General features: G+C 42.1%; 1 protein-coding gene and 1 long non-coding RNA gene across 3 annotated transcripts in view; one reads left to right on the top strand and one right to left on the bottom strand.

The window, feature by feature from the left end:
• The window catches only part of LOC111244616 (uncharacterized), a 113,614-nt gene that overhangs the window by 3,689 nt on the left and 88,964 nt on the right, over positions 1-20,961 (top strand). The window lies entirely within an intron of this gene.
• On the bottom strand, positions 2,081-8,463 carry LOC147757923 (uncharacterized). The gene is made up of 3 exons (XR_015321707.1): positions 5,662-8,463; positions 5,153-5,225; positions 2,081-5,027 (listed from the first exon to the last, which is right to left on the bottom strand). It is a non-coding gene; the product is annotated as an uncharacterized LOC147757923 (long non-coding RNA).

Here is a 20,961-nt window from a genome sequence, read left to right as displayed (position 1 = left end):
CTACCGAATTAACGGGTTCTCTACGATAATCGCAGTGGATCGTATCGGTAGATGAACATAGTTGAGCCGATAAAATATCACCCTAAAGCCATGTACAGCTGCAAAAGCTTACGGTGTCTAATTGATATCCTGCTTCAGGTGCTCCGCGAGTCCTGCTCCCTCCGTTGCTGTAAACAGTTGAAACGGATGATGGAAGACCTCTGCCCAATATGAGTTAACAGGAATAAATAATTTTTATTATGATACATCGCTCGACTTTGCGGCTCAACGGTGCAGACATGGCTCGCATAAACTAGCAGTGTCAAAACTTCGACAACTTTATAATAACGAAGATTAAGATCAAAGTTTGAATGTAATGCCTCTTTTTTTTTTGTCTATTTTTGAAAATAAAATTCATAAAGTCACAAAATTGTCTATTTTATGACTTTATGAAGAACAGCGGAATAGGTAAGCTGCCATCGAAATGGCAGAAGATCGTTTAGAATGATGATGTATAGCTCGATCGAGTATGAAAGAACTAAGTTTGAATGAAAAATATTTGCGAAATTTGAGGTCGCTATATCACCATTTCTTCTGAAAGACCCAATATATTTGATTTCAAAATGACTGCTTACTTCTTTTACTTGCCTTGCAAATCTACGCTAGAATTCATAGAGTTCAACGTATTTGCTTTACGGCGATTTCGCTGCAACGGGGAAGTACTTCATAGCCATTCTTTAAAACATCGCTAATGGACAATCTTTTTGGGGAGGCGTAGTACTCTGTAAAGCGGAAGCCCGTTTTGTTTGTGCAATGTTAAGCCTCCTTAGGTACTTACCTAGGTTTATACAACGTTTAAATAGCAGCAGTAATTATGTTCGAATAGGGTCGCCCAGATTTCCTCTGTCAATCTATCCCCGTAATGTAGAACAACTACGTAACATTCTCATAGATCTAATACGGTTATATTAAACCTGGCTGATCTTTATTCTTAGGCCTAGTTAAAATCTCGGTTGTCTGCTTGCTGCGGGAGTATTCCGGTAGATTCGATAAATGTGTAATACAGTCGTACGCAGGTTCTTCTGTCTTGTTCTTGTGGCTATTGGGTCTGTTGAGTCATTTCATCTTGAAGTGTGGCACCCAAAGAAGTTCTGTGCCGTCGTAAATTTTACTATCGGTCATAGGACGGCACAGCCCGAGCGCATGTAAAGCAGCCACCCCCGGCCCCATTTTCATTTTTCAGTAGGACTTAGCTATATATATATTAATTTAAACTACTTATTTTTGTTTTCCTATAATTCCGTTTATGTCAACACTTTTATTTAGTTTTGCGCACCTAGATTTTATAATGAAGACACTCTAATCTGCAAAATCAAAGACAACCACGGAGCTCGTAATTTATATTATATTATAATTAATTACATATTATAATCAATGCTGGCACTATTCAAAGATTTTCAGGTGTGTGTATCTAGATCTACTTGGAAATAACAAATTAAAACCCTGTACACGGAAACACACAAGCATCATGCGGCAGTTGTACGTCTGATGAAAGTCTTCTCACTTTTTAAATGCGCAATATTTCCATAGTATCTGTACCAATTGATACATGTAATTATTTCATCACGGCTGTCCTTTTTAGCCTTTGGGGTTACCAAAGCAATTAGCTCCCTACTTGACCTGTAAAGATGCTCATCCGCGTGCACACACGTTATAGGCTTAAGAGCCGATCAAAATCCTGCGTCTGCTACAGTGGTCACTAAAATTGTCACCCCCCTTTTTTATCTAGTAGAAATCGTTATAGCCGCAATGGCTCCATTATTATTGCTTATCGCGTCCGCTCCTTTGGCCCACACCCCGCTCACTCAACTCACAGGGCACAGACGGACAGATAGACATAGTTTTCACAGTCGCGCAGGACCCAAAACATGAACAAATGAACGGTTTGCTCAACGTTCTCTCCCCTGCGCTATGTACTGTTCGGCTCATTTTCTTCAAAAAGACCAAGCATTAGGGGAAGAAGCGGGTTGGTCCCCTTTGGTACGATCCCGTTCGTATCACAACGAACTACCGATTCGCCAGTTCTGGTTTTGTTGTGCCAACAATGCTGCATGTTAGCCGCTTTTTCCCGCTTGAAACGTGACACAAACGTCACGCTTGCAGTGTGCAACATACATGAAAGACATTGCAACGTACCATTGGTAAGAAAAAGTAGAAGCGTTTCTGTCGACTCGAAAAGGCTGCCCTCACTCATTGAAGAGTTACTTATTGCGCTGCAGAGTCCTCTAAAGCAAAGGACAGTAGAGAACAAAACGAGGTATGAGTTGTAGAACAGTGTACCGTGGTTCATGACCGCAGCCGGGCTCTTTCCAGAAGCGGAGAGAACCCAGGGCTGTAGGGAAAAGTACCTATCATTTCCTACGGAAACGTCCAAAGCTACATATATACAGATAGTGTTAGTTTCAAGTATTTCAACAACTGCAGTCGATCAGGGGATAGGAAGGAATGTATGCTATAAATATCTCTTCTGCGTTCGATCGTTTTCAAACTGTCATCTCATCTATTGGGTAATTCCATCGGCAGGATTAAAACGGGCCAGTCTAAGTTTACTTGCGCGATAATGTCTAGACTCGTACATAGCCAGACCATATGGTTTTTTTGGATACTAATCTGGTTTATTCGGTACATTTTTGTCTGTTCCATGCAAAGCCTAGTCCAAAGGGAAAATACAGAGGGCGCGATCAACTGAATGCCTAGAAAGTTTCGGGGTACTTGACGTTTTCTGCTAACGGCCTTTATACGTTAGAAGTGGCGTGAAGATTGCGTGATGATTTCGTAATCAATGTCGAAATTGTCGCAAATCGAAACCAGGAAGAGATTCGTGTGTAACGTGTTACCCGCAAAAAACCATTAGAAAATAGACAGCCGCGTCCGTTTTCTGGAGGAGACGGTCACCGTCAAGGTCAGCGAAAAACAGTAGATCTTTTCGACGAGGATCTGGAAATAAACTCTGTCGATGTCTGTGGTTGTCTTAGTTGCAGCGTACTGTGTTACAGATATTTGGCCAGCGATTCGTTTTTAAACGTCCTGATAGCAAAGACGCCAGCACACTTGACAGGACCTTGTAGGAACCGCAGCCTTGCATACCGTCACAATCAAGTTTACTCTTGTACTTCTTTTCGTGCTCCTCGAAAGCAGACCTCCACTTCCTTTTTTTAAATTTTATTGCAAGTGGACTGTGGTGTGCCTGTATGCATCTATTAGCATGCCTTATCTTTTGAATTTTTAGGTCATAAAAGTTCAACGTTGGACTTGCACTACTTCTGCGATTAGCCTGTTTTACTGGACCAATTAACTTGCTGTCCTGGCAACGTAGATTCTATTGATGCGAGATATATCTGGAAGCCACTTTTACACACCACTGATAAAATATAGACGCCAAAAAATAGGCCAATTGCAAGAGCAAAGGCCTGCTCGAAAAAATGCATTTATTTGATTCTGGTACATCCGTAGTCAACCTATGTACATATGTATGTATGTATGTATGTACAGAAAGGAATTTAACACGCCCACAAATTGTGCATGTAGTATCTTCTTATTCTGAAAACCCCGTACCAGCTCGAATGCTATCATACAGTCTAAGTTATATAACCCATTGCGATATATAACATGATATACGTCGCTATACGATCTGTATTGTTCCGTGTTGTAAAAAGACCACTTATATATAAAGTGGTCTTTTACACGTATTAGATACATCATGGCAACAAATTACTGGGCAAGATGTACATTGTGATTGATGATATAGTGCGGACATGCTTGTATGCTAGTCGACTCTAATTATGACCCATTAATTTGCTAAATTCGTAGCTAGAAGATTCTCACGCGACGTACTAGCGGTAACCAGCCCCGTTCGCGTTACAGATCATGTATAGAAAGACACTCTGCCATTGATATAACTGGGCCGAGAGTACCCAGTTAGCTGGGTGCGTAAGCTTTAGGTCTCCTGTCGAATGAATGAGTCGGCGTACGATTTCTTTAACCAGCTAGCCACATGGCTAGCTGAAAATCTGCGGTTCGATCCGGCCAATCAAATCCTAGCTCGACTTGATCGTCTATGAAAACCTAATTATAATCTATTGTATCTCTATATATTATGTCAAATGTAATGTTGAACTATAGGCAGGGTTATGTTTTAATATGGTATCACGCATAAGGTCAGGAAATGATATTTTTGTCTCGATACACAGCCAAATCAACAGCATATCACTCGCTGTAAATGATTCAGCACAGGTGAAAAAAGTATTCCGCAGTAGGTTCAAGGGTGATTCGCGGTGGTGGGTAGGACACAGGACAGGTGCTGGCCTTCTTTTAAGGTATTTCTTCCATTGGACTCTTGCCAGACAGCAGGTTGTGTGTCAGCTACAATAAGCAAGCTAGGGATATCAACCAGCATGAATTATGTATGTAGATTTTTTAGGATAACCGGCGGGTAATAACGCGGGCTTTCTAACCCGTGTGAACCCGGAGACTTATGTATGATAAAAGAGAAGCATGTCTAATGGAATCTATGATATATGTACATATAGGCATATAGTCTAGGTTTATTAATAGGCTTACTAAAAAAGTCATACGTCGAAGACGGGAAAGCGAATTTGAGGGGCTCTGTTAGTACGTATATATAATTAGCTGTATACATGTGAGCGTTGTAAAATTCAATCAATTTTTTCAATTTGTTCAATGTCATACACGAATGAAAATCATATCACACAAAAAATAATATATTATAGGCCAGGTATCAATATTTTGTCTCGACACCCAGTCAAATAACCTGAGAACGTGTACTTGGTTATAGTGGCCTTACGCCGACATTTTTTAAATTTACCGGCGGTGGCAAATTACGGTCACGAACTGTCCACTTGAATATGCCAAGACGATGATAATACATTCCGGTGTCGATTCCGTAGCAGATGGTAACCAAGGGAAGCAGGAGGACGCCATTTTTGTCGTGTCGTAATACTGGCACACATCTAGACACGTGTAATAAACTAAAAAAACAAATTTAAATGTAAAAGTGAAAAAAACGAAAAAAAAATAAATATATATATATATATATATATATTTTTTTTTTTTTCTTATATCATATATAAGGATGAAATCATAAAAAAATTACCCATAGGAAAGCGATTTGTGCTTTGTTTTCATGCAACAGGTTCAGGGTGACCATTTGCAGGATCATTTGAGACCTAACCGGACATAGCCTAGGTTAACTCATCCGCTAGGTCCTTGTTGCTTGTTTGCCCCTTTACTCTCCCTGACGAAGCGGCTCAGAGCGTCCTCATAATCCAACTTTTAAATTATTTGGGTCTATACTATTTTCTATTATATTTTTTCCTATATCATATTTTCTATACCATATTATATTATAGGGTCTATACTATATTATTCTCTCTGCTAATAAATGCGTTCGTTGCTTATGGTGTCACATCATAAATGTTATACGAACAGGGTAATGCTAGCATCATGTGAGCATTCATTGAATAGCGATATAAAACAAGACCAAGACCGAGTATTTTAAGCGAAATTGTTATTACGCCAATGAGTATTTGCTAAACGGAATAGGTGCGTCGGGTGACGCACTTGATTTTTTCCTTCTAAGCAATCGAAGGATAAACAACTTACCTTGTTTAGTGCTCAAGAAATTTTTACAGATGTGTCGCGCTATTGGCCGGCCTGGAAAGACGTTCCTTTTACTTTACCTTAGACTTAATATTTATACACAAACAAAACACTTTAAGAAAGTGGTAACTTGATTTTTTTACCTTATGACACATGATCTAAATACGGATATTACTCGCGTACGACAAAGCTTCCAAGTGTCAGCCCTTTGAAAAAAAACGAATACGCTCTGTATATATCTGATACGTTCGTTAGACTTCAAATAAAGTTCTGATTTTTTCGTGTTACGCGTAGCGTATTAAATATGACTTAGTAAGAGTTTTTCGGCCCATATTCTGCTGCAACAGTATAACCTAAAACGACTTAATTTCTTCTAGACTATCTATTAATAGAAGCGTGTAATATAATGACGCACTAAGATATTTAATAACACGGGAGCGCAAAAAGAATGTTTTGACAACACTATTGTTAATTTTATTGTTTGGCTATTTTTATGATGTTTCCCAAAGCCCCAAACTGGGATTTAATGCAAAATACACTGAGGTGACAAAAGAGCAGAGCCTTCGTATAAATGTTCCCTTTTTTTGCTGCTTGGGGTGGATCAGTTGATACATATAGCTTTGATAGATTCTGATATGCAGCTAAAAAATTAAGTGACAAACAAGAAGAGATCAAATGATTCGTTCCGGACGTTCTCGAATCCTACACCTTTACTACAGAACCCTGTATACATTAAGATTATTGTCTCCATCATCATAACATTTTACGGCTGTCAGGATGTCTGTACGATACTTCCACATACATATGAAACACGGACATCGTCATTCTCCTGGCTACGCCGTCTTTAAGAATGATCAATGGCTGTTCTGCAAGCAAAAATACGCTATCATCCTCAACACTGTTGGCAGGACATATGCTGCACTCTCTCATTGACGACCGCTAAACGATCTGTTTTAGCAAAAAATGGCAAGGATTATAGACAGAGAGGGCAAATAAAGATATCGGAGTCCTCTCGCGCAGCCGTCTCAGCAATAACGTCACAAACTAAACGGTCGGCATTTCCTAAACCCATCGTCAGCACCGTTCAAAAAAGACCATTAAATATGCCTCCAGCAGACATCAGAGTTCCCGTCGGGCTTTGTTCCTTACTCGCGCTTTACACGATTCACATATTGGCTGTGGAACAGACAGCTGGTGGAGCCAACACATGCGAGGATGCCAGTCCAACCTGTTCTCTTCAACGAAACGAGCGGGGATTGCTGATCCCGTCGAGGGGAAACCATCTTAGGTACCTGAACTCAGAAAGGTCCCCAAAATGGGTAAAATTGTTCTGCTTGCAAGGAGAAAGAGATCATCTCCCTTGACTGCCTCTTAACTGTACGTCCCATCGGCCGCGTTTTCGGCGTCCGTACCATTAACCTGTTCAGCTGGCGTTAACTAGACGGAGACGAGCTTATGGCGAGGGGGAGCGGTAGACGACAGACCGCGTGCGCTTCCCTCGTCAAGAGAGCTATTGGAAAGAGGAAAACAGCAGGGGGTGACGAGATTCCAGGAAGCGATAACTCTTTCTTTTTTTTTTCGCCCCTCTCTTTTTCTTCTTTTTCTCTATATGCTTGGGTATTGGCATCATTTCCTGCTGTTGGGCACCCATGTGCTTTCGTTGATGTACCACGCTGCTGCGCCTCCGAAACAACGCTCGATTTGCTGTCTTTTGTGTTTAGGTCATTGGCCGAGCCAGATGCTTTAAGGGTTCGGAAGTTTCAGGCTTCGAAGTTCTTCCTAGTGCTGCAAGGGTATTTTCCGTTTTACTATCACCCGCCAAATGTCCTGGATCTCAATACAGTTCCTATAAAACTGAATGCAAAATAGGGGTTGCTAAACAGGAGAGCCAGAAAGCAGTATGCTAAGTATAATGTACGTATGCTCGCTAACCTGAGCTCAAGGAGTTTTTGGCTCATCAGGAACCGCTAACGGAGAGAATAAAGCACGATATTAGATCTAAAGCGGTGACTGGGTGTGTAACTGAATGTGAACGCATGCGTCGACATTGTTATGTTTATAGTGTTTACTAGTGGAAGGAAGCGCTGCACGAGAAGGAGCGACAAAAAAACTGAGCCGGGATCTGATGTAAACGACATTTTTCGCATGTCGAACACTGTTGGAAGTGGCAATAGCGGGGGCGAGGAATGAATTAGGGCAAGACGAAGCAAGAAAGTGGAAGGGCAACGGCTGCTTCTTTTCGCCTCGAGGATCTCGTCGCTCATCCAACTGAAGGTTTCCGAAGGCGTAAGCGTATCCTACAACAAGGAAACTGCAGCGTACTTGCACGATGATGTCAACAGCGAGACTACGTATAGCGAAACGAGATAATAAAGTTCTGATCCTTGTCCGCCTTTCATATCGCCCTCTGTCCCTTCTGGGTTCATGCTGTCAAAAAAGTGAGGTCTGCAATAGTGAAGGCCAACGAAGACAGCAACGCCGTTGATGGTTCGGCGATGACATCAAATCGCTCCCAAGGCACACACAAATAGATGCATATACAGACGTGGATCGGTAGGCACCGACAGGGCACATACCGCCTGCAGGCCATACATGAGAACACATTAACGGCCCGATAATGGTCGCCCATTTTGCAATAACGATGTGAGAGGGAAAAAATGGAGGCACGAAACGTAAGTCGCTTCGGTTGCTGAAAGCGCAAGGTTGGCAAGACAAATCCTGTGTCCTCTGTAGCCTTTTTGTATGGTAATTTTAAAGCGGTAAGCGCCTGATATCTACAGGAACAGACGCATGAATCGCCGGCGGCTAAATCGAGCAGGATAAGAGAAGATTGGCTGCTGTGGTTGCTTTTCATGGCACTCCAGCGTCAACGGCCGTAAAGGAGCAAAGCAACGACGGCGGGCTAATTGCTTTTTCTGTTACCAAAAAAAATGCTTGTAGAAATCTGTGACTTGGTTCAACGAGTATTTGAGCATAAAGTGAGTCAGAATGACTCGATGGCAGTTGGAGGCAAAAAAAAAATCTAAAAAAAGCACTAAAAGGCTGTCGCTAACAGGCGGAAACATACCGGGCTATGATTAGGATAATTGCATACATTTGGACCTTTTACCTGGTTTCCTGTGATACGTACACACAACGATTGCCTGTCATCGTAGAAAGCCGTAATCGTAACGATTTGAAGACAAACTAAAAAACGACCAGAAATAGCAAAAAAGTATGGTCTGGTGCACAATATTCTGCTATCGTGTTCATGGTCGAAAGTAGCTTGCACTAATTGGAGAATTCAGGTTAAAAGGCATAAACTGTCGCAAGTTAAGAAACAGGCGACATTGGGAAGGTTCAATAGAATAACCAACAACGCTGGTTAACGTACGGGTATTGAGTGCTTCTCCATTTCTCAGTGAACCTTCGTATGAGGCCAGTGGTCGGCATTGTGCTTTCAATGTCAGAGACGTAAGTTCGATATTCCAGGCACGTAGGACTATTTTTGAGGCCCACACCGCATTGTTCGTTCAGCTGAACCTATCCAAATCCTAATCTGAAGGCGCAGAAGATTAACCAACGCTGACCCCAAATTCGATCGCTTTTTCCTATCTCTGCCGTTCGCGGTGAAGCGTCTGCTCGATACGAGTCAAAGGTGGATTTACTAGACGACCACCAAGGACCATTTCTAATGATAAAAGAATAATGGCAAGAATACGGTGAGGTGACACCGTAGAATTCGCGAAATTTCACGTGTACAAGTTGCCTCATCTATCGCTTCAGTAAAAAAGGATGGACCAGAAAGCTTTCATCTCGTCTGCATTAACTCTCGCATCGATGAGCAACGCGGGAGACATCTTCGCCCGTACTGGTGCCTATTTTAGCCTTAGCCTTGGCATTCAATCCGCTTTTCCTGTAGGTTTTTCTGCGGGTTGGCTCGATCTTTTTTTGCCATTGGATTTTGTTGATAGCGACTCGTCGCCCGAGGGACTTGATGGGTCCGAACCCTTTATTCATATCACTGCCTGTCGATCTGTATTGGTGTCGCGCTTCCTGCCAGACGATCGCCACCGTCGCTATCCCTATGGCGCCACCATTGTCTGAAGGGGTATGAGCAAAGTTGGGGTAACCCGGACGTACAGAGGCGAAGCGGGCGACAGACAGCCGTAGTGGTGTCAAATGGAAGAACAGTTCCCGACGCTCAGATTGGTACAATTTGACCTCATTTATCTTCTCGTTGGTGTAGAGCTCAGTCCTGATCTCCGGCTTTGAACTCCATTCGCTTGGGAGTTAAATAACCGCGACTAACGGCTTCTACGCCGCTGTTCCTCCAAGGTGCCGGCGTAACCAACGCTATAAGCCTATATCCTTCCCTGTTCATTCAACCTTACAACGGGTACATGGCTGTGACGCAACCGAAATAGACTGGCGACGCTAGTAGCTGCGCTTAGCTATAGCCTTGTCTCCGTCACAGATGAAGCTGGCTCTCGTCAGCTACCACAGTGTAATAGCGGCGTCTCTCTTGCCACTTTGCTAAGGAAATTCAAGCCGCTAGTGGAGTGATTTAAAGCGACCAAGGCAACGCGTATAGGGTGAGCTCGTGTGTTTCTTCTATTTCCGGCTGGTGAATTAAAGTAAGTCACCGTCAAAAGCGGGATGTAGTAATACGAAGCTATAAAAAAAAAAGACTTCCTTAAAGTTGGCCCTTTGCGTTTATTTTCTGCATAGCCCGCACAGCTCTTCTGTGGTATGGGTTCGGTTGACAGCTAATCGGTCTAAGCCGAAGATTTGCTAATGTTGGTAGGTAGTTTTTCGTGGGCGAGTGGATGCCGTTTTCACGGTAAGTAATGGCTTCGTTTCGAGCGATATGTGAAAGACAACTTTCTTACGTTGGGAAACGTCCGAGCTTTAAAGGAGGAATGCGCAATGATCACCGGTGTCAGCTAGCAGGCCACGCAATACTAAACGTTTTTCCTGTTGTTTTTATAAACAAGCGCACTGGCTTTGAAGTTTTTACCCATCGCGATCGCTCCGTCATTGATTATAGCGCTCCAAACCTATTCTACAGCAATAGGGCATAGTCGCCGTAAGGCCATGAAAAAATTAACTGGGGGGTAATGGCTGGCGACACATTAAATCTGCAATGGGAACATTATTGAGTCGTGTCAATAGGAAGCAATAAGTAAATGCTGCAAGTAACGCGTTAGTCTAGCAAACTATTTTACGAAAAAAATTAGTAGTTTTATGCAATCGCCAATAGATACCAATAGAGACCGCAGGCGCATACACCTTAAAGCAATTAGGACCTTAACGTCCTTGTGAAAATATTATATAGTTTCTATTCTACATGCATTTTAGTATGCAACGTTTAATGTCAGAAATGTAACTGAAATTATCAGTGAACTAATAGTAACTACGTTAACAGTTTGTTTTCTTGCTAATTTGCAGTGTACTTATGTAAGATTTTTCTTCATCATTGACAATTGTCATAACAGAGGACTTCTCAGAAGATTCCGTAAAGGGCATGTAACTAAGGCATTCTCTGTTCTTCAGAGCTTAAATCATCTCAAGCGGCTCGTCGCACAACAGTAAAATGTAGGTGGTCATCCATTCACCTCCAATCATTATAAATATCTTCGTCCACGCTTTCTTCGGGTCCAAGACGTTTTTCCACCATTGCAAAATAAGTATCGCATTCAACTGGCTTCCTCGATGAAGTCGTGCCACCATAGGCGATGGATCTAGCGTGAATGAAGCTCATTGACGTCCATCTTTTGGCATAACGACAATGAGGAGATATTATCCCCCTTCCATATATGCGCCCTACGCATTGCCCTGAAAACCGCTGTTCTGAGTGGCCCCACGAAACTGATGCTCCAACGGACGGACTCGTAGATAGAGTGATATTCCACCGAGATAACTACTGAATGACTATGGGCTGAAAGAACGGAGAAACAAGTGGACAGCTGAGCCAGCCTTCCTATGCTGGGTTTCATATATAGTGCAAAGCATCAAGCTATGACACGGTCCTAACGATTCGGGTCGTCCATTAGCCTATTCTCGTTCACTGTGCGCGGTGGCTGTCCAAGAGCTCCGTTCGCGCAAAATAGCTTTTCCCAATGACGGAAACTAGTATCGCTTCAAAAATGGTATTCCACAGAAGAACATTTAAGCTCATGTTGCTCCTCTGACTGCCAGCAGCTTTCCGGTACCGCCCACTGCCATTCGATTTTATCGCTAAGCGGCGTTCATTCTACTATCTATTATCGCTACTCGCCGCCCGACAAAACGAAGAACGGGTGTTGCTAGCAGCAGCAACGTCCCTATTTAAAGCGGACTTGGGAACAACTGGAGAAGAGGACTGGAGTCTTCGAGGGGTGGTCAGTCCGTCCAGTTCAGGCAAAAATGCTGTACGCCACTGTGGAAAACGAAAAGAAAGCGACCCGATCCATTGTGAACGAAATCAAAGTGAATCGCCTATTTATGTGACCAACAATAGTCGCCGACAGCGGGAAGCGGCAGGCGCCAGCGTGGGCGAAATCTCCTCAGCAATCCGCCACGGGGTGTACGATCAGGGTCAACCGAATCAGAGTGGATCGCTCTCTTCTGTATGACTCTTCTAGAGACCCATCCAGTGATATTGAGAGCAATACCACAGATAAACATACGGACACACTGTTGAGTCCACAAAAGGCAGAGCTTACATATTGAGATAAAAAAATTCTTGGGGGATCTTTGAACAATCCCCATCGGAAATAGTTCCTTGCAGCGCCAACAACAATCGTCGGCCAGTCGCTAAGTGAAGAGTAGCTATTCGATTTAAGACTACTTATGTTCGTTATAGATTACACAGCCCTAATAAGTAGATAGCATTGCGACTTCTGTGAACAGAGTGGAAGTTCAAATGCGCAAGATGGTACTAAAGAATGAGAAGCAAACGAGCGGATAGAGAGTCGGTGGAAGGTTGCCATGACGATAACATTTCTGAGTATGGCCGTAGCTTTGGAAGGGAGCGTTTTTCCGATACGACCCAACATAGCGCCGAGGAAGCGCTAGCGTAAACGCCTGCTAATAGCAGATCGATACGCGACTAGACAAAGGGGGGTGCGCATAGCCTCGGGCTCCTGCTGGCCTACCCAGACCATAAGTGACAAAGTGATTGTTAATTAACAAATCCTATTGATGCAATATTGAAGCGACACTTCAGTTTGATACATGAGCGAGCGCTGGCAAACAACTTTAATTTCGACGATTATTATCGTGTAGCACGTAGCCACTGCGTGCTTATGGCGACGTTTTAGTCCTTATAAACTAAATAATTATAATTGTTTTCAATTATCGCCTATTGAGCGTACAAAATAAGATATATGTTTCTATACGGCTGAGCCGGTAACTCTTATTTTTTCCCCATTACAAATCGGAGATTATTAGTGATCGTTTAATATTACAAAGAAAAAAAAAATAAGCGTCTAGATAGCGACCAGGAGGCAGTGACGCACCGCTGCGGAGAAGCTGCCTATGAAATATGTACGACAGGTAGCATTAATCAGACGAGATAAAATTGAAAATGAGTAAAACTTAACGATAACTTAACGAGCGATTGCCGCTTCGTAACCGAACGTTTGATACATAGATTTTTTTGGCGCGGCTAATCTTTCGACGCAAGCCGATCGAGCGGATGCAATAAAGCTCTAACATACATTTTGAATTGATGGGAAAAGAAATATCAACCTACGAGTTACTTTCAGTTCAATGCAGAGAAATGGATCATGATCAAACGTATGTTTCATATTGCCAATACGTAACTAGTAAAAGCAGACAAACGACCGTGCGATTAATGACAATACAAGCAATACTAAATAGAGGAACGAAAGGATATTTCATCAAGAAACCTCCTGAGTGGCTGGAAAGGACACTCTGTGTTTATGTGTCTAACGTTTTTTGAACGTTTTAAATTTAATGATAAAACAAATGTCATGTTGTAGGTCACAGCGGAGTTCGAAAGCTCAGTACTTACTAAATGACAATTTTATGTACAATTGTATATCCTGTAGGCACGCTGGCTAGTGCAAAAATGATATAAAAATCGCACAGACTGCTATTATGCATGCACACAGACACACGTCATCCATAAAATACATAGTAATCAAAATGATCGTATAACAAAACCTATAGATTCACACGTACCGAATACGCTACAAGAGTTTTGCACCAGCCTGATGATTGAAGTCGAGAGAACATCGAATGACGATCTTCTTGTCGCCTGTTGCCTTCCTATTAACTGTAATGTTTTGTTGTAAGAAGGTCCATCGTTTCGCATCAGGCCGTTCATTACGAAGGCTGTCAACGGATCTTCACTTTCAGTATATATATATATCGTCGCCTTCGATGATCGTGAATTTGGCGCTTCGTCCGAATCCAAAAATCAAATGTGATATGAGACGATAGCTAGGAATCGTTGGCTTTTTCGTTAGCTCTTTGGCAAAGCAAGGTAAACTTTGCTTAAAGGTCGGAGAATAGGTCTCTGCCCTTGGGAGGGCTAAGTTTACTAAACGTTTCTGAATATATAGTTGAAAAGCATGATTGCTTGAAACAGTATGAGAAATTTCATACTAACTAATGTAATCGAAACTCCTGTTCTTTTAGTATCAAGGGCAATCATATTCAATTGTCCACGCTCATCTTAACGTCAGGACTGCAGTGCTAATAATCTTGAAACCGGTCGGAGCACCTATGTGTCCACACAAAAAACAGGTCTGCCCCTCGATGACCTCTCGATTCTATCAATCGTACAGCGTTTGCTAGGTCCTTAAGCGTAGCGAAACCTCCAAAGCTATCAATAATAACCCTGTAGATCATTCAGGACATAGAATTATGAACGCTTGATATATAATTGTGTGCTGAATGTATCTTACTAGAAAAGGTACAAACTTGTTGGACCAGTTTGTACTCTGAGCAGTTTGTTTTACCTCATATTGTACAACTTCATTAATTCCATAAACCACTATTTAACTTAGCTCAGTAGAAAATTGTTCCTCATTATGAACAATATTGCCGTCCGAGGTCGTTTCTGTTGTATAACGGGCGTCCATTTTAATAGTGTTTTGCTGTGTGTATGGTGAACGCCTTATTTGTTCCATACAGATAGCTATTAAATACGATATGCGTTATTTTGTAGTTTTATCAGCCCAATGGTCAATTATGTATAGAAACCCACGGGATTTGGCCTCGCTTTTTGGGCTGGACCAACTTGAGAAGGCAGCTGTCCGCAAATGACGTGTATATATATATAGTTATGTTAAAGTTTTATGAACTTTGGCAGTTTCCTTTAACGTTCTCTGTTCAGCGTCAGCCTTAGCGGACGCGTTGGCGCTGTTGACGCGATATCAGTGTATTTTCTACCACATATATTTTTCCAATATACGCCTATTAAACGCTTGCAAACAAAACACGACCGTTGAAAACTGTCAGATAGACTGATGAGCACCACGACCATATGGTGAAATAGAGAGAGATCATTCATTGAATCGTTTTTGACGCATCAGCTTGTCAACACAGACGGCCGATATTACCGGCAGACCAATTTTTGGTCCTTAGACTCAGTGACAGGATGAACTGGATGGTATATTTGAATGTGTGTAACGAAACTGACCTATTCCATTTCTACCGAAACGTTGGGCCGCATTATCTGTGGCGTTTTTTTTTGAGCGGCAGCCGTATAAAAGAAAAGCGTATTTTCTCTATATTGACTTACTCTGTGGTTGACGATTACTGGTGAGCGGTGATGAGAACGGGAAGATCCAAACGATGTTTGAATCAGTCTGCATAATTAACATTATAATCGTCATCAGATCAAACTGAGCTTTCGAAAATTGGCTGAAAAAAGATTTTGCCTGGCCAAACAGCTTCCATGACACACGGGGAAGTTCTAACATCGGGATTTCGGCATGGTACTGGAGTTAAATCAATGGCGATCCAGGAAAATTGCTGTATGTATTAGCGGATCAATGGCACTGTCTGATCTCCGAGTATTTGAATTTGTTTCTTGCAAAAAAAGCACCAGCAGACGATACCGCGCAGACATTCGCCTCTACTCAAGAAACGATACCACCGTATCATTATCCTCTGTAGCTTGAAGAAAATAAAACAATGCAGGTTAATTACGCACGCAAAAGACCGTCGCAAAGGGACTGGGAACTGGGACGAACATAGGGTTGAGGCGGAGCGGCCGTGAACGACGCTACGGTATCAATCATCGCTCAAAACTTAGATCTGATTGATGAAACTATTGTAAATCAAGGCGATGCCTCATCGCTATAGCAACAATTATTTATATTTTATGTGTGTGGTAATTTATAATCTGGACAGATCTACTGAGGGGCGAGCAGTGTTTCAATTGATGGAAATTAATAAACAGAAGTAAGTTTAATATATAGAGGCGTACATATAAATGGTCAGATATCTATTGGTGCTGATACATGTAAAGAACGTTACCTGAATGAATTGATGAGACGCCACGTTAAATAAATGGGTCCTATGCATTTTGGTCCTTCGAGAATTGTTGCTATACCATCAGTGATAATGGATATAATGCTAAAATTCAATTCGTAGATAAATGAGTAAATGGCCAAAGTGTCGTTACTATTACCAAAAACATCGGTTAACAAAAACATAGATTGAGTTATATATAAATACATTTATGAAATTTGCTGAGATCTAGAAGTCTACTAATTAGATTATAGAGAACAGGTCCGGGTGTTGTTCAATGATGATCTATCTTATTTGAAACATACGGGCTTTCTGTTGTTTAACTCTGCTGTTTCTGCGAACTGTTAGAATGCTAAACTTAACGTAATTACTGGAATGACTTCACGCATACATTTTTCCTAGATCTAGTCAACGCTTTTTTCGGCCGATTAAGGCCGTGTTCTTCTTGTGCATAGTATTAACAAATAGCGAGTGCGACTATCGTTTCTTTTTTATCGTTTTTAGTAGCTTTTTCAGCCTTCGAAAATCACCGGGAAAAGGTAGCTTACAGTCTAGAAACGCTAGAAACGCTGTTATGTTAAACTAATGAACTGAATAAAGTGCCACCAGCCTCTTGCGTTGTACTGCAATCAATATAATTGCCCCTCGTCTTGCTAGTTCGCCAACAAGGGGTCACGCACATACCCCATTGTGTGCTTCGAATGTAACCCCTACTGTAACCACAAGATGCACACCAGAAGCTTTCACGTTCGGAGCAGTGGCGCACGTATAGTTTGTACACTGGGTGCTTATTTATACCTATTCAGTGCAGTAGCGTTTACCGACTCTGTTCAACACTTCTTTCCAGTTCCTGAGACGACTATGCTACCTTTCGATCGATTCATAGGTTAAACAAACGCGCAACGAGTTCGCCGATAGTGCGTAGCGCGGAAAGAAAAACATGCCAAACAGCAGCGTAGGAACGCCGGGACGGGTCGATAGAGAAATAAAGATCGTACATCATGAAAAATGTCTAGTCAGTCTTTGACATAAAAGCATGCTTGTTCTACTGTTGGTTCGTGATAGCGGGATTGCTTGCATGTACATGCATAGTATGCAGGAGTAGAGAGTACGGCAAAAACAGGGATGAGCTTAGGACAAGAAAATAGCAACGGTCGCGCCTCTAAGAAAATTATTGAAACTAAGGCAATGATCCGTTGTAGAAACAAAGGGCATACGAGGACAGGTGCGATTAGAAAAGAGACAGAAGATCGATGGAACAGTGCCGCACAGTTATAAAGACAGGCGCATGTACCCAACTAAGTAAAACCATACGTTTTATGTGTTACTCTTTTACGGACAATGAAGGCAAATTGAAGTAGTCGAGTAGTTGCAACAGTGTAATACTACATATTTAGAGCTAATTTATCCCGTTAGAATCGCTCTACTATATTTACAATAGGCTGCTTTTAATTTATTTGCCATTTCTATGTAGCTGAATCACTTTTGACTACGAGCTAATGTACATGACGTTTCCTGACCATTGAAATCGATGCATAAGGCAACATACCCAATTTGTGTTACAGAATCTTTAGTGAGACCGAATTGTAGTATCTGAGACTGCTACTGATTGGTAAGTACCTTGTATTTGAACCGGAGATACTACTCCGCATAAAACTAAACGTAAGTAGGCAATTGACCTGTTCCATTGTCTTAGGCCCCTTCTATCCCCTAGCAAAGAAATAAAAAGCAATAAATGCCAAAAAAAAATGTAAACAGAATATGGCGGAGACGTCCAAAAGATAATTTATCGGTACGTTTAAATACGCACCCAGTAAACGACGCGTATAAATTGCTTTTTTTAATGCTGCCGCCTTATGCCTACTTTTGATGGATCAGACCAACCATCCTCGTAGTTGGCCTCAGCGTACAAATACGCTGTTACTTAATCAGCCAGAAAGCTTTCGAAGTTATCGAAATAAATCTAGGCTTGTCTCATATCACTATTGACTATCAGCCTTCTCATTTTCTCCTGTACTATGTAATACGCCGATCCTAAGGTTCAAGATTCCTGCCGAGGCACCTTAACACTCGCTCGAAACTGCCGCTAGAAAACAGGTTCGACCGATCCTTTGCTTTCTTACCCTACGGCTCCAGTTACTTTTGCTTGACGCTTTCCAAGGACAGCGGAACAGCGCGCTGCAACAGTGCAGAGCTACGAGTATAACTTATTCTCTTATTTATGTTTCATTCGATTATATTTTTCCGCTTGGGGTCAGTGTGAGTCGGCGTCTACAGGAGCAACAAACGCCGGCCGAATTTTGCGTAGATGCCGAGAATAGGCGCCTCTTAAAATAGAGACCAGGCTGAAGATCTGAAAGAACCGAAGCTTTACGGTGGCAAATCGAAGAAGAATGTGTTGACGGTGAACAACCGGCTGGATTTCCGAACAAAAATTAATGAAAGGCACTTTTGATATTTTCATTTGGGCGATCGCTATCTGCCCAGATATGAAACCCAGGGAATTTACTGGCGTCTGAATAGGAGTTTTCTATTCTTAGAAGGACGTCACTTGTGACGTTTCTACGACAGAAACATAAACCGAATATAAAGAGTTCAATAAATCAGTGTTGTAGGCGGAGCGAAAGATATGATCGTAAAAGATTTTTTGCAAAGGATGTCTAATTATATTTTTCTCATCTCGACGACTTCAGCTCCTGCCTTTAAATTTTCACTGGCTTTTATGGTTAGGCTGTGCTTACACTTAGTTGAATTAAGTTCAAGTGGAGGTCGACCTACAAAGAAAAACGGGGTTCTCCTATAGATGCAGTAAAACCCTATGATACACGTCCTATACAGCTCTCTGGTTGTTTTTCTTTACCCCTATGTGTAATGTTTTCTGGACTCTAGCTGAGTTTTACTGAGAGGACATCCGCCCATTTTTTTTCAAGGTGCAGAAGCTGAAACTATCACCGGCTGTTATATTGCATGAGAACTTGCATCGAAAAGAACGAATTGGTGAGAAAGGGCGCTACAGCCATTTGCTAAATGGAAATACGTTTGTAGAACAAGGCTAGTAACTTTTCAGCAACCGTATGGATAGTTTACAGGATCTTTGTCTAGCAACCAAGTCCTGCTGGCATACGTTACTATCTCATGACGCAGGGGGGGGGGGGGGGGGTATATGGAAAGAACAACAAGCGATTTAACATTGCAGGGAAAGCAAAAGACTTTTGGCGGTTATGATGAAAGTGCAAAATGGAACGGTCGAATGTAGGAAAAGCAGTAGCCCAGAACAATATATCGTAACGTGCATGTATTTTCTGTTCTCACCGCACGTCGAACTTTTCGAATTCAAACGCCTGATTCTACCTTTACCTGTTTTACGGTGACTATTCTCGAAAGCTCTTCTAGGTAACATTTCTAATCAAAAGTGGATGAGCAACGCAGAGTTATTAGCTATTTTTCCCTAGGTCGAAACTAAGCATAAGTAGAGAGACGAAGTAGAGGGATCGTAGAGACAAGAAGTCAAACGACCGACCGGATACAGGTGGATGATTCAACGTTTACCAACAGTTCTAGTATTTACTGATTTAAAAGTATCGCGACTTGTCAAACGGGACAGCACCGCAGCGTGAAAGCACTTTGATGGCTTAGGAAGATCTGGGAATTCACGAGGGAACGCGAGGATTGTAGGAGGGTACGTACGCACACAACGCACGTTGAATAAAATTTCACAGCGATGGACCGAATAACGGAAGCATTGGAGCCGAAACGGAAATTGTAACCATAGTGCCATTGTACGCGTGAAGTTTTACTAAAACTGTCAAGGGTTCGCCATATTCCTTACTTAACATCAAACGAATCTATGCTGGATTACAAGTGATTTTATTATATATAAATATACATATTATTTTAAACGTTTTCAAGGCAATGCATGTGTCCGTACGTAGAACTTATGCGTCAGTTAATGACTTGGTGTAACTTCAGCTGGCTTCACTTAGCTGTCACTTAGGTGCGCGCTGGCATCGTATCCTTCTGAGAATACGAATCTCTTAAAAAGTCGGATCTCTTGCATTTAATCTCTTTAGAAAGCCAAACACTGCTTCGTCATTACAGCCCCCTTCATATTCGTTAGCATAAACCTGCTTTTAAAGCAGCGGCGCGATGTCCCTTGAAAATTGACTGGTTAATAGGGGACGCTCTAGTTTAGGCCACTATTACTTGGACCGCATGGTAATAAAAACAATAATATTCTTTTCTACTACCACCGGTATGACGCTAGACCTTCACAGCGCATAGTTGGTACACATACAACAACAACAACAACACCAACGCCCTCAATTCTTGAGTTCAGTCCACCATTGCCAGGAGCGTGATCATACAGGGCACAGTAAAAGTGCTCCTTTGGGACGCGTTAAGCAAACGCGTGCTTTTGACTTCAAGGCAGAAGCCGAGGTACACAGAACCTGAAATGGCCGCAGTAGTAGTTTCGCCTTCATTGGCTCCCTCATACCTCCCGTTCCCGGGCTTTAGGGGGTGGACGCTAATAAGAAGCCGATGCAGCACGCAAACGTAGAACGCAATCAGGGTTGACGACACTTGTTGGGCGCTGTTAGCTTTTTGCTCGCAGTTTAATTCGTTCACTCGAAAAAAACTATTTCGGCTGATAGTTCGCCCTATCTATGTTAATGCGACTTGATGATTCACGAGAAGGGGCAGGATTGACGATCAGTTAACGAGTCATCTACAGACAGATTGGTCATGGCCTGAAAATGGCTAACAGGATACAATACCATGGATAGCTGGTACTTTTTATTTACTTTTCTCATTATAGTAAGGAACTTATATATA

The sequence above is a fragment of the Varroa destructor genome, unplaced genomic scaffold, assembly GCF_002443255.2.
Source record: "Varroa destructor unplaced genomic scaffold, Vdes_3.0 BEIS01000002.1, whole genome shotgun sequence".
NCBI lineage: Eukaryota > Metazoa > Arthropoda > Arachnida > Mesostigmata > Varroidae > Varroa > Varroa destructor.
Note: the sequence above shows the minus strand (reverse complement) of the source record. Positions and strands in the feature narration are given on the sequence as shown.